Source organism: Ursus americanus, chromosome X (genome assembly GCF_024610735.1).
Source record: "Ursus americanus isolate L20-20 chromosome X, mUrsAme1.1.p, whole genome shotgun sequence".
Lineage (NCBI taxonomy): Eukaryota > Metazoa > Chordata > Mammalia > Carnivora > Ursidae > Ursus > Ursus americanus.
Window position 1 is genome coordinate 91683753 of NC_142164.1, and position 13914 is coordinate 91697666.

The 13914-nt window shown below is 38.2% G+C and overlaps 1 pseudogene; it reads left to right on the forward strand.

Annotated features, from left to right (window-relative positions):
• Positions 1-11685: 11685 nt before the first annotated feature.
• On the forward strand, positions 11686-12343 carry LOC123787658 (ferritin heavy chain pseudogene; annotated as a pseudogene).
• Positions 12344-13914: the final 1571 nt, after the last annotated feature.

A 13914-nucleotide genomic window follows, 5' to 3' on the forward strand; every position in this document is an offset into this window, starting at 1 on the left:
ATCTCATTATAGCTTTGATTTTAAATTCCCTTGTGACTAATGATGCTGAACTTTTTTTATGTAGTTACTGGCTGTATGTAGATCTTCTTCATTGAATTTCATTTGTCTATTCAAACCCTTTGTCCATTTTAAAATGGAGTTATTTATCTTTTCATTACTGAGTTGTAAAAAGTTATTTTTTAACATATTTTGGATATAAGTCCTTATCAGATACATGTTTTGTGATATTTTCTACCATTGTATAGATCATCTTTAACTTTCTTAATGGTATTGTTTATAGCACAAAAGTTTCTAGTTTTGAGGAATTTATATTGCTTTGTTGCTTGTGCTTTTGCTATCATATCTAAGAAGTCATTTCTTAACCCAAGGTTATGATGATTTACTCCTATGTTTTCTTCTAAGAGTTTAATAGTTTTAGTTCTTATATTTAGGTTTATGATCCCTTTTGAGTTAATTTTGTGTGAAGTGTGAAGTACGGATCCAACTTCATTCATTCATAGGTAGATATCCAGTAGTCCTAGCAATATTTTTTGAAAAGACTCTTCTTCCCCGATCAAACTGTTGGTACTGTTGCTTAAAATCAATTGACCATAAAAGTAAGGGTTTATTTCTGGACTCTTAAAACTATTCATTTGATCTATATGAGTATCTTTATGTCAGCCCCACACTGTCTTGATTACTGAAGCTTTTTACTAACTACTGAAATTTCAAGATTATTTTGTGTATTCTGAGTTCCTTGAATTTCCATACGAATTTTAGAATTAGGATACACCTTGGTTCCTACAAAAAGGCAGCTGGGATATTGATAGGGATTGCACTGAATCTGTAGATTAATTTGGGGAGCGTTGCAACTTAGTATTGTCTTTATATCCATGAATAGGGAATGTCTCTACATTTACTTAGGTATTCTTTTTTTTTTTCCCACTGATCTCATTTTTTCCCCCTTTTCGCCATGACCTTTTTTATTTTTTTTTATGATTTTTATTTTGTTATGTTAGTCACCATACAGTACATCCCCGGTTTTTGATGCAATGCTCCATGATTCATTATTTGTGTATAACACCCAGTGCACCACGCAATATGTGCCCTCCTTAGTACCCATCACCGGGCTATCCCATTCCCCCATCCCCCTCCCCTCTGAATACTTAGGTATTCTTTAATGACTTTTGACAATGTTTTATAGTTTTTAGTGTACAATTTTACACTTCTTAAATTTATTTCTAGGTATTCTATTATTTTTGATGCTTCCATAATTGAAATTTTAACATTTCTTTTTCAGATTGCTTATTACTAGGGTATGGAAATACAACTGATTTTGGTAGATTAATCTTGAATATTGCAGCCTTGCTGAAATCACTTATTATTCTTAATAGGTTTTAGTAGATTCCTTGGGAATGTCTATGTACGTGATTATGTCATTCACAAACAGAGATAGGTTTATTTCTTCCTTTCCAAATGGGATGTCTCTTTTTCCTTTCTTGCCTAATTACTTTGTTGAGACCCTCTTGTAAAATGCTGAATGGAAGTGGTGAGAGCAGAGATCCTTCTCTTGTTTCTGATCTTAAGGGAGAAGCATCCAATCTTCCTCCCATTAAGCATGATGTCATCTGTGGGTTTTTCTTAGATGCACCCTTTATCATGTTAAAGAAGTTCCTTTGTATGCTTAGTTTGTTGAGTGTTTTGTTTTGCTTTTGTTTTATAATGAAGGATTGTTGCATTTTGCCCTTCCCATATAGTGAGAAAAGTCACAAATATTTTGTCCTTTATTCTACCAATATGGTGTGTTACACTGGTTGATTTTCTGATGTCAACCCAACTTTGCGTTCCTGGGATTAATCCCAAATGATCATGAAGTATAATTCTTTTTCTATGTTGCTGGATTCAGTTTGCTAGGATTTTGTTGAAGATTTTTTTCATCTATATTCATAAACAATAATGATTTGTAGTTTCCCTTTCTTGTGATGTCTTTTTCTAATTCTGGCACTGCAGCATTTAAAATTTTCCCACTTTATGTAAGTCATTCTATTAATTATTAATTTCCATCTTCCTCAATATCACTCCGCTTCTTGTATCTATAGGTACAGAAACTTGAGAGGAGAGAGAAAGAGAAAGAGAGAGCAAGAGAGAAAGAGAGAAAGAAGGAGGGAGGGAGAAACTGATAGTGAAGGAAAGAGAATGAAAATTAAGGAAAGAAAGGTAATATATAGTCCCAGATATGCAAGGCATATATGATATATCTCTAGGTAATTTTTACTAAATTCAATTTTGTGTCCTTACCAACAGCTCTTTTACCAGTGACTTAAGCTCTCCAGAACTCTCTGAATTCCATTTCATCAAAAAAGAGGTTGACCGTAGCCTGTTCTCTCTCTTACACAGCTGTATCTCTAGCCCATGTGAGCACGCTCCCAAAACAACACAATGACCACCATTATCACCACCACTCCTCTCTCAAATCTCAAATTCATACTGTGCAGAATTTTGCCTGCGGAGAAACCTGAGCACTCTGGAGAGCAACAGGACATGTCTATCTTTTTCCAATTTGCAGTATAAACATATAAACCCTCCCTAGTGAAGGGGCAAGTGCAGGGCCTGGTAAAATCATAGCGTTCCTTTCATTCTGAAGATTTTGACACAGATCCAATCAAATTAAAAGAAACATTAAGACAAGTTAGAAAGGAAAAATTATGTTACTCAAGGGCAATCTTAGCCTGAAGGATGAATTTTTATATCTTCCCTAGGGCCAAGTGGTTGGGAAGATAATCAGCAAGAACAACATTTGATTTTTATTTGGCTGCACTGTATAACCACCTGGTTCTAGCCATGCAGAAACAGACCTCTCAAAGGCCCCAAACTTGGGTAGTTGATTCAATTCATTTTGGCCCAGAGCCTACCAGGAAAACTTGTTCTATACCATGTTTTTGATGTGCTTTGGCAAAATAGAGTGGAAACAGAATCCCACATAGACCTCTAGTCCAAATGACTGGCCCAGCCATGGTTCTTAAGCTGACCCACTGGCCTTTCTCTGGGATCAGTCCTCAATAGGAGTACATTTCTTCACTATTGCTTTAGAGTCCTCAACGTCTTAGCTTTGTCATAAAGTAAATCATAAAACACTTCCTGACTTTCTACAGAACCCAGCAGCTTCTGGTATTTTTCATTTCTCTGTTTGTAGTACCTTGGAGTTGATGCAAGTTTCTTCTTTGCCAGTGCTTGTCTCCTCTAACTCAATTCCAAGATGCTGTCTGGGCCATGTTTGCCTCTGTAAGTGCTCTGCCCAATACCATAGGCACTAGCCACATGTGTCAAGTGAGTCCTTAAAAAGTGACTAGTCCAAACTACAACACACTGCAATGTAAAGTATATATTAGATTTCAAAGACTTAGTTTAAAAAGGAGCATGCAAAGTATTTCATTAATTTTTATATTAATCACATCTTGAAATTTAAATGTTTTAGATTATTAGGTTACATAAATATATTAATAAAATTAATTACACCAATTTCTCTTTATCTTTTGTAATGTGGCTACTAGACAATTAAAAATTAAGTATATGGTTTGCATTTGTGGCTATTATATTTCTAGAGGACACTGCTGTTCTAGACTCTCTTAGTTCGAATAATTAGATACTCTGTCTTCAGAAACTGTATCTTTCAGTTACAAAGTAATTTTGCATTAGGTAGACTTGGATTTACTTCCTAGTTCTGCCACTAGCTATGTAACTTTGGGCAACTTAGTTATCTTGGGTCTTGGTCTCTTTACTTGTAAAATAGGACTATTAATACTTACCGATTTTTCCTGTATATATGGTTCTATTTAATAGATTTGCTGTTTTAAAGTTGAAAAGGTAAGTCTGTGTACAGCTCAGTGCTTGTCAAGTGGTAGGTAGGCAGGTTCGCATCATCTCTTCCCATCCTAAGTCTATACAGTTAACAAATAGACTTTTCAAATCTTAAGTCTCTTTACTACTTGATTAGTCCATAAATCTTGTACAGTTACTTGTCTCTGATCTGGTGTTCTTTGGACAAGGCTCTTCTCTAAAATGGTCTACAGTTTCTCCATAAAAACAACTTCCTATAAAGAGTACTATATATTCAGGAGACTCATGCAAATGAATGTAATTTGCACGATAGAGGATTTCCTTTAGGTTAATTTGTGTTTAGCCCATATGCCACTCCAGAATTTTACAAAATGCTGCAGGTACCAGTGATTTAATTATCTTCAGGTTTTATTTTATGCTACAGATTTTTTCCCTATCCAGAAAAAATATTAACTCATTTTCTCTACACAGGCAGGGTGAAACATAAACACACAAATATTATAATCTCCTTTCCAAAAGAGAAAAACAGTCATCAAATTCCCCTATGGCTCCCTCCCGACAATGAGGATAAGGCCAAAAGATTACACAAAAGTGATCAAAATAGAAAATATGCATTAATCACTGTTTCTTTTTTGCTAAAAGTGAAGTTAATACTTTAAGTCACCAAATTTCAAAAGATCAACATGTATTACTTTTATAAAGTACAAGTATATTCTCAAAGTATCTTTTTATCCACATTTTGATGTGGAGTATGTTAGGCTTTTCAGTTTGTATCACACTTTTATCCAGAAACTGGGGAAAAATTAAACCATCTACCACCAATAGTTCTCAACAGAGTTATGATTTTTGTTACAAGAGGTACTTATCATTGGTTTAATATCTTTCTAGGGCATCTATGGATGCCATTCATATTACCACACATGAACGTGTATTTATTTGAATATTTCTTTGTAAATGCTTTTAGGTTATATATGTGACTGTGTGTATATGTGTATGCATGTGTATACACGTGTTGCTGTGTTTCCCTGGTTAAAATCCTGGTTTCTTCTCCTCTGTACCTATGACTTAGTTGATTTTTTAAACTAAGGTATAATTTAACACAAAGAAATCCACATTTTTTTTTAAAGATTTTACTTATTTGACAGAGAGAGAGACAGCCAGTGACAGAGGGAACACAAGCAGGGGGAGTGGGAGAGGAAGAAGCAGGCTCCCAGCAGAGCAGGGGGCCCGATGCAGGGCTCGATCCCAGGACCCTGGGATCACGCCCTGAGCTGAAGGCAGACGCCCAACAACTGAGCCACCCAGGGGCCCCAAAATCCAAATTTTTTATGTCTAGTTCTGAGAGTTTTGACAAAAGCATACAATTGCATAACTACCATCCATCATTCCCACAAATCTCCCACCTTGTGCTCCCTTGTAGTAAACCTCTCCCCTATCTAGAGAAAACTCATCCCTATAGTTTTGCCCTTTCCAGAATGTCATATAAATGAAACCACATAGTATACAGCCTTTTGAGTCTTCCTTATTTAGCATAATGCAGTAGGGATTCACCCGCAGTGTTGCTTGGGTTAGTAATTCACTGCTTTTTATTGTTGACTAGAATTCCACTATATGGAAACGACACCGTTTATCCATCTGTCAGTTGAAGGATATTTGCTTTTTATAGGTTTTGGCAATTACAAAAAAGCAGACATAAACAGCCACATAGAGGTTTTAGTGTAAAGATATTATTTCCTTTACAGGTGAATAAATACCTAGGACTAGGATTGCTGAGTCAGATGGTAAGTGTATGTGGATCTTTGTAAGACACTGCAAAACTATATTCCAATATGGCTGTCCCATTTTCACTCCCACCAGCTATTTATGAAAGTTCGAGGTGGTCTGCATTCTTATTGATGGTGTTTCGATTTTAGACATCCTAATAATTGTGTAGTGGTATCTCACTGCAGTTTTAATTTGAAATTCTCTAGTGTCTGATTATGTCAATCTTTTCATATGCTTATTTGTCATCCTTTTTTTTTTTTTTTTTGAAAATATATGTTCAAATCTCTCACTCACTTCACCCACCCCTTTTTTCCTTATCATTGAGAGTTCTGTATATACTCTGGATACAAAGTACTTTATCACAAAGTTCTTTATCAGATATGTGATTTGTAAATATTTTCTCCCAATCTGTGCATTGCCCTTCATTCTCTTAAAGAGAGCCTTTAACATAAGTTCTTAATTTTAATGAAGTCCAATTTATCATTTTCTTCTTTTATGGACCATGCTTTGGTTTTGTGTCTAAGAAATTTTTGTCTCACCTAGGGTCTCAAAGATTGCCTCTTATGTTTGCTCAAGAAATTTTATAGCTTCATGTTGCACATTTAGGTGTGTGATTCACACTGAGTTTATTTTTATGTGCTGAAAGAAAAGAATTAAGTTTAATTTTTATTTTTTGCATATAGATGTTCACTTGTTATGGCACCACTTGCTGAAAAGACTATCTTTATTGAATGGCCTTTTCATTTTTGTCAAAAACTAACTGGACATACAGATATGAGTTTGTTTCTATTCTATTCATCTATACTTCTGTTCATTTCTATATACTTTTGTCAGTATCACACTATTTTGATTATGGTAGTTTTATAGTAAGGCTCGAGTGTGTCTTCAAACTTTGCTCTTTTAAAAATTTGTTTCAGTGGGTGCCTGGGTGGCTTAGTTGGCTAAGCATCCAACTCTTAATCTCAGCTCAGGTCTTGATCTCAGGGTCGTGAGTTCAAGCCCCGTGTTGGGCTCCCACATTGGCTGTGGAGCCTACTTAAAAAAAATTGTTTCAGTTATTCTAGTTTCATTGCCATTCGATAGTAATTTAATACTTTGCCTATTTCTACAAAAAGCCCTGCTTGGGTTTTTTTTAATTATGTTGAATACACAGACCAGTTTTTGGGGAAATTGACAACAATATTAAGTATTCTCATTTGTAAACACAGTGTATCTCTCCACTTGTTTAGGTAGTCTTTGATTTTTTTCACCACCGTTTTGTTGTTTTCAATGTACAAATCCTAACATATTTTCTATGATTTGTAACTAAGCATTTCATGTGGGCCTTCTGGGTGCAATTTAAACTGAACATTAATTTTTTTCCCTCTTTAACTGTTCATTGCTAGTATATAAAAATAAGATGGATTTTTGTATATTGGCCTTATATCCTGAGATCTTATTAAACTCATTTATTAGTTTCAGTAGCTTCTTTGTATATACCTAAAGATTTTCTATATAGACAATTAAGTTATCTGCAAGTAGAGCCAGTTTTATTTCTTCATTTCCAACTTGTGTGCCTTTTATTTCCTTTTCTGGCCTTATTTCACAAGCTAGGACCTCCAACTCAATGTTAATTAGGAGTGGTGAGAATGGACATCCTTGTTTTGCTGCTGACCTTAAGTCATTCAATCTTCTACCACTAAATATGATGTTAGGTATAGTTTTTAAAGAAGTCCTATATCAGGTTGAGAAAGTTTCTCCTATTCCTAGTATGCTAAGATTTTTTTTTAAAGCAGGAATGGATATTTGAATTTGTCAAATGCTTTTTATGAATCTATTGAGATGCTTGTATGATATTTCTTCTTTAGCCTGTTAATATGATAAATTACATTGATTATTTTTAAAGTTGAACTAGCCTTGCATTCCTGAAATGAACCCCACTTGGTCACTTGCCAATATGCCATTATTTTGTACATTATTGGATTCAATTTTCTAACACATTAAGAATATTTGTGCCTATATATATATTTTTTAAATATTTTATTTATTTTTTTTGTCAGAGAGAGCGAGCCGAAACAAGCAGGGGAAGCAGCAGGCAGAAGAATGGGAGAAGCAGGCTCCCCACTGAGCAGAGCCCAACATGGGACTTGATCCCAGGACCCTGGAATCATGACCTTAGCCAAAGGCAATGCTTAACCTATCTAACTGAGCCACCCAGGCGCCGTATTTGTGCATATATTTATGAAGGAAACTGGTCTGCACCATTCTTGTAATTTTTTTGTCTCGTTATCATATCAGGGTAGCACTGGCCTCATAAGATATATTGGGAAGTATTCCTTCCTCTTAAATTTTCTAGAAGAGCTTGTATAATTTACTTGCTTCTTATTTAAATATTTAGCAGAATTCATCAGTAAAGCCAATGGGTCTGGAGTTTTCTCTGTGGGACTATTTTAACTAAACACTCATTTCCTATTGAATGAACATTAGTACCTACACGTGTACAACACGGTCACCGTGGATTTGTTCTGGTAACTTTTGTATATAGGATTTTGTATCTCTGTTCATACATTAGATTAGCCTGTAGTTTAATTTCATCTATGTTGCTGAATTTGCTGGTATAAAGTTGTTCATTTACAAAAAATATGTGGGGGTTTTCGCTATACCAACGAATTCTCCAATTTTCCCAATGCCAATTAGATGTCCTAAAATTCAATTAGGACACTAACTACCTGGAGTTGGCACAGATTCCACAGGCTAAGGACTTAGTCCCACAAGACTGCCCCCCACCAACCACTTCAGGCACTAACTGCAAATCTAAATTGGAGGATCCCATGACTTCCTCTTCAGCTTTGATAATTTTCTACAGTGTTTCACAGAATTCAGGAAACAGTTTACTTACTAGATTACCAGTTTATTATAAAAACATACAACTCAGAATCAGCCAGATGGAAGAGATGCATAGGGCAAGGTATAAGGGGAAAAGGCATGGAAACTCTCTGGGTTTTTCACCTTCCCAACACCTCCGTGTGTTCACCAACTTGAAAGCTTTCTGAATCTCTTCAATTAGGGTTTTTATGAGGGCCCTATTACCTCGGCATGATTAATTAAATCAATTAATCAACCTCTAGTCTTTCTCCCCTCGAGTCAGGAGGAAGGGCTGAAATAATGTGGTTATTTCCTCTGGCAAACAGTCCTCCATCCTTAGGGGCTTTCCAAAAGTCACATCATTATTATAAATTCAGGTGTGGTTGAAAGGAGTTTGTTATGACTAACAAAAGATGCTTCTTTCATCTGTATCACTCCAGAGCTGTTCCAGGAGCTAGGGGAAAAAACGATTATTATAACAAAGATGGTTCTATTGCTCCTATCACTTAGAAAATTACAAAGGTTTTAGAACCTCTGGTGAGGAACTGGAGATGAAAAATCGAAATATATATCTCATATCACAATTACATTCCCTCATCATCCTTTGAATGAGTACATGATCTGTAGTAATATCTCCTCTCTCTTTCCTGAAACTGGTAATTTGTGTCTTCTCTCTGTCCTTTTTTCCTGATTAGTCTGTTTAGAGATTTATTTTTTTGTTTAATTTCCTAAAAGAACCTGCTTTGATTTTATTGATTTGACCTACTGTTTTTATTTACTCTTGTTGTTTTCTATGTCACCGTTTTCTGCTCATATCTTTTTGTTGTTGTTCAGACAGCTTTATTAATATGACAAAAATCACATTTCTACAATATGAAAGAGCTAAAATTTAAACTCATCTCTACCTGTCTCTGAATCTGAAATGATTAAATATCTTCATCTTGAGGCATTTTACCTAGACCCAGACTCCTGTTTTACCTGCTACCTCGGTCAATGACCAGAGATTTCTCCCTCTTTTCACAACCCTATTCTTTCAACCTCTTTATAAAATTACTCCTTATGCTCAGGTCCTCTTACTCTGGGGCATCTCTAGTACACTGAGCAAACTTCCTAAACATTAGGACCCAATTTTCCTCAATTTACTGAACCAGTTTAACTCATAACTTACTCATTTTAACACATATGTATAAAAACAAACTCTGCTCATATCTTTATAATTTCCTTCCTTCTGCTTGACTTGGGTTAATTTTGGTCTTCTTTTACTCCTTAAGGTAGAAGGTTAAATAATGGATTTGAGACCTTTCTTCTTTTCTAAGAATTTTTTGAATCTTTCAAAAATTAGCATGCAAACACTGCTTTAGCTACATGTCACAAATGTTGATATGCTGTATTTTATTTTCACTCAAGTCCAGATAATTTCTAATTTCCTTTTGACCTCTTCTTTGACCCTTAGGTTAGTTGGAAATGTATTATCAACTTCTGAATATTTTTTTAAAAGATTTATTTATTTGACAGAGAGAGACAGCCAGCGAGAGAGGGAACACAAGCAGGGGGAGTAGGAGAGGAAGAAGCAGGCTTCCAGCGGAAGAGCCCAACATGGGGCTCGATCCCAGAACACCGGGATCACGTGCTGAGCCGAAGGCAGACGCTTAATGACTGAGCCACCCAGGCGCTCCTCAACTTCTGAATATTTAAACGTTTTTCAGATATCTTTATGTTAATAAGTTCTAATCTAGTTTTATTGTGATCAGAGAACATATTGTTCATGATATGAGTAATTTTATATTTATTGGTATCTGTGTTGTGGTCTAGAATATGGTCTGTCTTACCAAATGATCAACATACATTTAAAAAAATGTCCTAAGGAATATGTTTCTGAAGTTTCTTAACTCTGACTCTATGATTTTTCTTAGCATAAGTAGGATTCTTCTTTTTCATTCTTTTTCTCCTACTGATTATCACAAATAATACTAATGGCTGCCTGCAGAGAAAACTCAATGGTTTTTGAACTGTGTAGAAACATTGCCAATTCAGAAAGTAGAGTTTCATTTTTAACGGTTTTTGAAAAAGATAACTGAATCATGGTAGTGAACTAAACACAAAATCTCTCTCTCTCTCTCTCACACACACACACACGCACACACAAAGACACACTAAAAAGGGTGCCATTAGGACACCAAAAATTGTAAGGAATTCTGGAAAAACAGGAAAAGAGTCTATCAGATTGGCTAATTCAGAGAAGTTGCAAGACCTGCAGTAGAAAACCTGGTCACATTCAGAGAAACTCTAATACCAGAGTAAATGAAATTGCAGCAGTGTAGAGGCTCCAGGGTCAGCTGTGAGACCAAAGACCCATGCTGTGAACAGCAGACCTATTTTTCCTGCCCTGCTCTGACCCTCCCCCACTCTTACTTACAATGGGAAGTAAGCACCTGTCTCATCTGACACCTTTAATCTCCCAAGAGTGAATGAGCTCAAGACAACTAAAGACCTCCACAGGAGAGAAACAACAGGACATATCTACCCAAAAGGAAAAAAGATTACTCTTCCGAAGTCAAAAATATATTTATTTTGGTAACAGGGAGGGTCCCTATCCAAGCTCCATGCTTTATACACACAAAGGAGAAAACCACTGAATAACTGACATATCCTGCCCTTCTATTTGGAGGAGAAGCATGTTGGTGAAATGAAAATCACAATTACAGATCAGATATTTGCTAATTACCTAGGCTAATTAAACAAGTCATTTATTCCTAAATATAAGTAAACAAAGGTTTGGCAGATATTTGACAAAATTAAAAGAGAAAACCATGAAAAGCAAACAGAAATATTTGGGGGGGGGGGGAACAGATATAATACAGCAAACAGAAAAGAACTTCACCAAAAAATTTAAATTCATATTCTCAAAATTTTAAGGGAAGAAAATTAGTTTATAAAACAAGAAAAGGCTGCTATAGAACAATTTGAAATAAGATAAACTTCTTCCAAACTAGAAAAATTAATGCAAAATTAAAAACGCATTAGATGCCAGGCGCTCAGCAGTTTCCCTCTCTTACACAGACTCTGATAGAACCTGAACTCAGCACTTGGCCCACCCACTTCTTTCATCCTTCACTTCTTTCTCCCCTTCCCCCACATAACGGATCCTCCCTCCCCCTCCCCCACCACTTCCGGGTAACGGTTTCTAACTACTGGCCCCATCTCAGACCTGTCGCCTGGTACGGAGTCTGTCTGCCTCCGGCCTCTCTCTTCATTCACGCTGGGAAATCTCCGAGGCCGCCACCGCCTTCGGCCCCGCCGCTGCCCGCTCCGCAGCCCTCGCTTCCGCAGTGCCTTCACCTTTGCGTTGGTGCCCGGGCCGCCAGTCATGGCCACTGGACCACTCTCACAAGTGCGCCAGAACTACCACCCCGACTGCGAGGCCGCCATCAACAGCCAGATCAACCTGGAGCTCTACGCCTCCTACGTGTACCTGTCCATGGCCTTCTACTTCGACCGCGACGACGTGGCCTTGAAGAACTTCGCCCAGTTCTTCCTGCGCCAGTCCCACGAGGAGACCGAGCACGCCGAGAAGCTGATGCAGCTGCAGACCCAGCGCGGGGGCCGCATCCGCCTCCGTGACATCAAGAAGCCGGACGGCGACGACTGGGAGAGCGGCCTGAAGGCCATGGAGTGCGCCTTGCACCTGGAGAAGAGCGTGAACCAGAGCCTGCTCGACCTGCACCAGCTGGCCACCGACAAGAACGACGCCCACCTGTGCGACTTCCTGGAGAGCCACTACCTGCACGAGCAAGTCAAGTCCATCAAAGAGTTGGGGGGCTATGTCACCAACCTGCGCAAGATGCGGGCCCCGGAAGACGGCATGGCGGAGTACCTCTTCGACAAGCTCACCCTGGGCGACATCAACAAAAAGAACTGAGTTGGGACTGTTTTCCCTATAGCCACAGGGTGCATGGTGATCACCTGGTTTCTCTGATCACCATGCCGAGCATGCATATTGCAGTGTTGGCTTTGCAAAAGGTTCCAGTTTTTTTCTCCCAGTTTTGCCATAAATAAATAAAGTTGTTTGGTTTCAATAAAGTTACTTGGTTCCTAAACAAAAAAAAAGTCTCTGGTTGATTCGCGTACAAATCTTTCACCTTTTAAGTTTTAAAACAGGTATCCAGGAATCTCTCCACCCACCCAACCCCATCCACCTGCAGCTCAGGATCTTGGAAGATGGGGGGAGAAGGTATTCCATGGGATCCTGGAAAACAGAAATCAATCTCCCCTTTATAAATGATGTGGGGGCAGGAGGTGGTGGGGAGAGGTGAGGGGGTGGGCTGGGGCCCTGGATGTCATGGGTGTGTATGTATGGTAAAACTATAAAAGAATATGGTTCAGAACTCACAACAGTGGTTGTCCCTATGGAAAAAGTGAAGAATGGAATTAGGCTGGTAGTAAAGGGAGTCTTCGACTTTACTTGAAAACTTTTAGCTTACTAAAATATGCACAAGTTAACAATTGTTGCTTCTGGGTAGCAACATGGGGGTCTTAGAAGCAGGAATCACAGACTATATCTTTGACAGGCTTGCCCTGGACAACAGTAACAGTGTAACTGAGCCTTAGGCTGGCTTCCCATTGGCAGGGGAGTGACTTCCTAGGTCACCATGCTAGGCATGCATATTGCCCTTACAAAATATCCAAATACAATTTGCTCCTTCAGTTGTACCCTTTCTTCCATTAACTTAGCAGGAGTATCCAAAACCCCAAACTACGTTATCAGAACGGCTGAAAAATACAAGGTCAAGGCTGAAGCTCGAATCTGTGATACTGAATATGAAGTAGGGTAAATCCCCCTGAATGTTAAGCCAGTGAGGCTGGCTGCTTCGTCGAATGTGGGCAAGAGTTGAAGCTGGGAGGCCAATCAGGAGATACTGTAGCAGATCCGATGAGAGATCTTGGTGGCTGAACTGGAGTGAAAGCTAAACAAAGGGTGACAGAGGGGCGCCTGGGTGGCGCAGTCGTTAAGCGTCTGCCTTCGGCTCAGGACGTGATCCCGGCGTTCTGGGATCAAGTCCCACATCAGTCTCCTCCGCTAGGAGCCTGCTTCTTCCTCTCCCGCTCCCCCTGCTTGTGTTCCCTCTCTCGCTGGCTGTCTCTCTCTCTCTGTCAAATAAATAAATAAATAAAACCTTAAAAAAAAAAAAAAGAAAAGAAAGGGTGACAGAGACAAATTCTAGCTGGATGTGGATGAATCAACAAGATCTGCTCGTGGACCACAGGTGAAGAATGAGAAATGGGGAAAATTATCTAGGTTCTGCTGTTTGTACTTGAACAGCTGAGTTAATGGTAATGCTAGTTACTAATTTGAGGATGTTTGCAGGGGGACACGAGGGGTGGGGAAGGCATGTCATGTAAAATCTGAGACGCCTATTAGATACACAGGTGGAACTGTCACGCAGGTAGTCAGAAAAATGAATCTGGAGCTCAGGTGGGATGTCAGGTTTG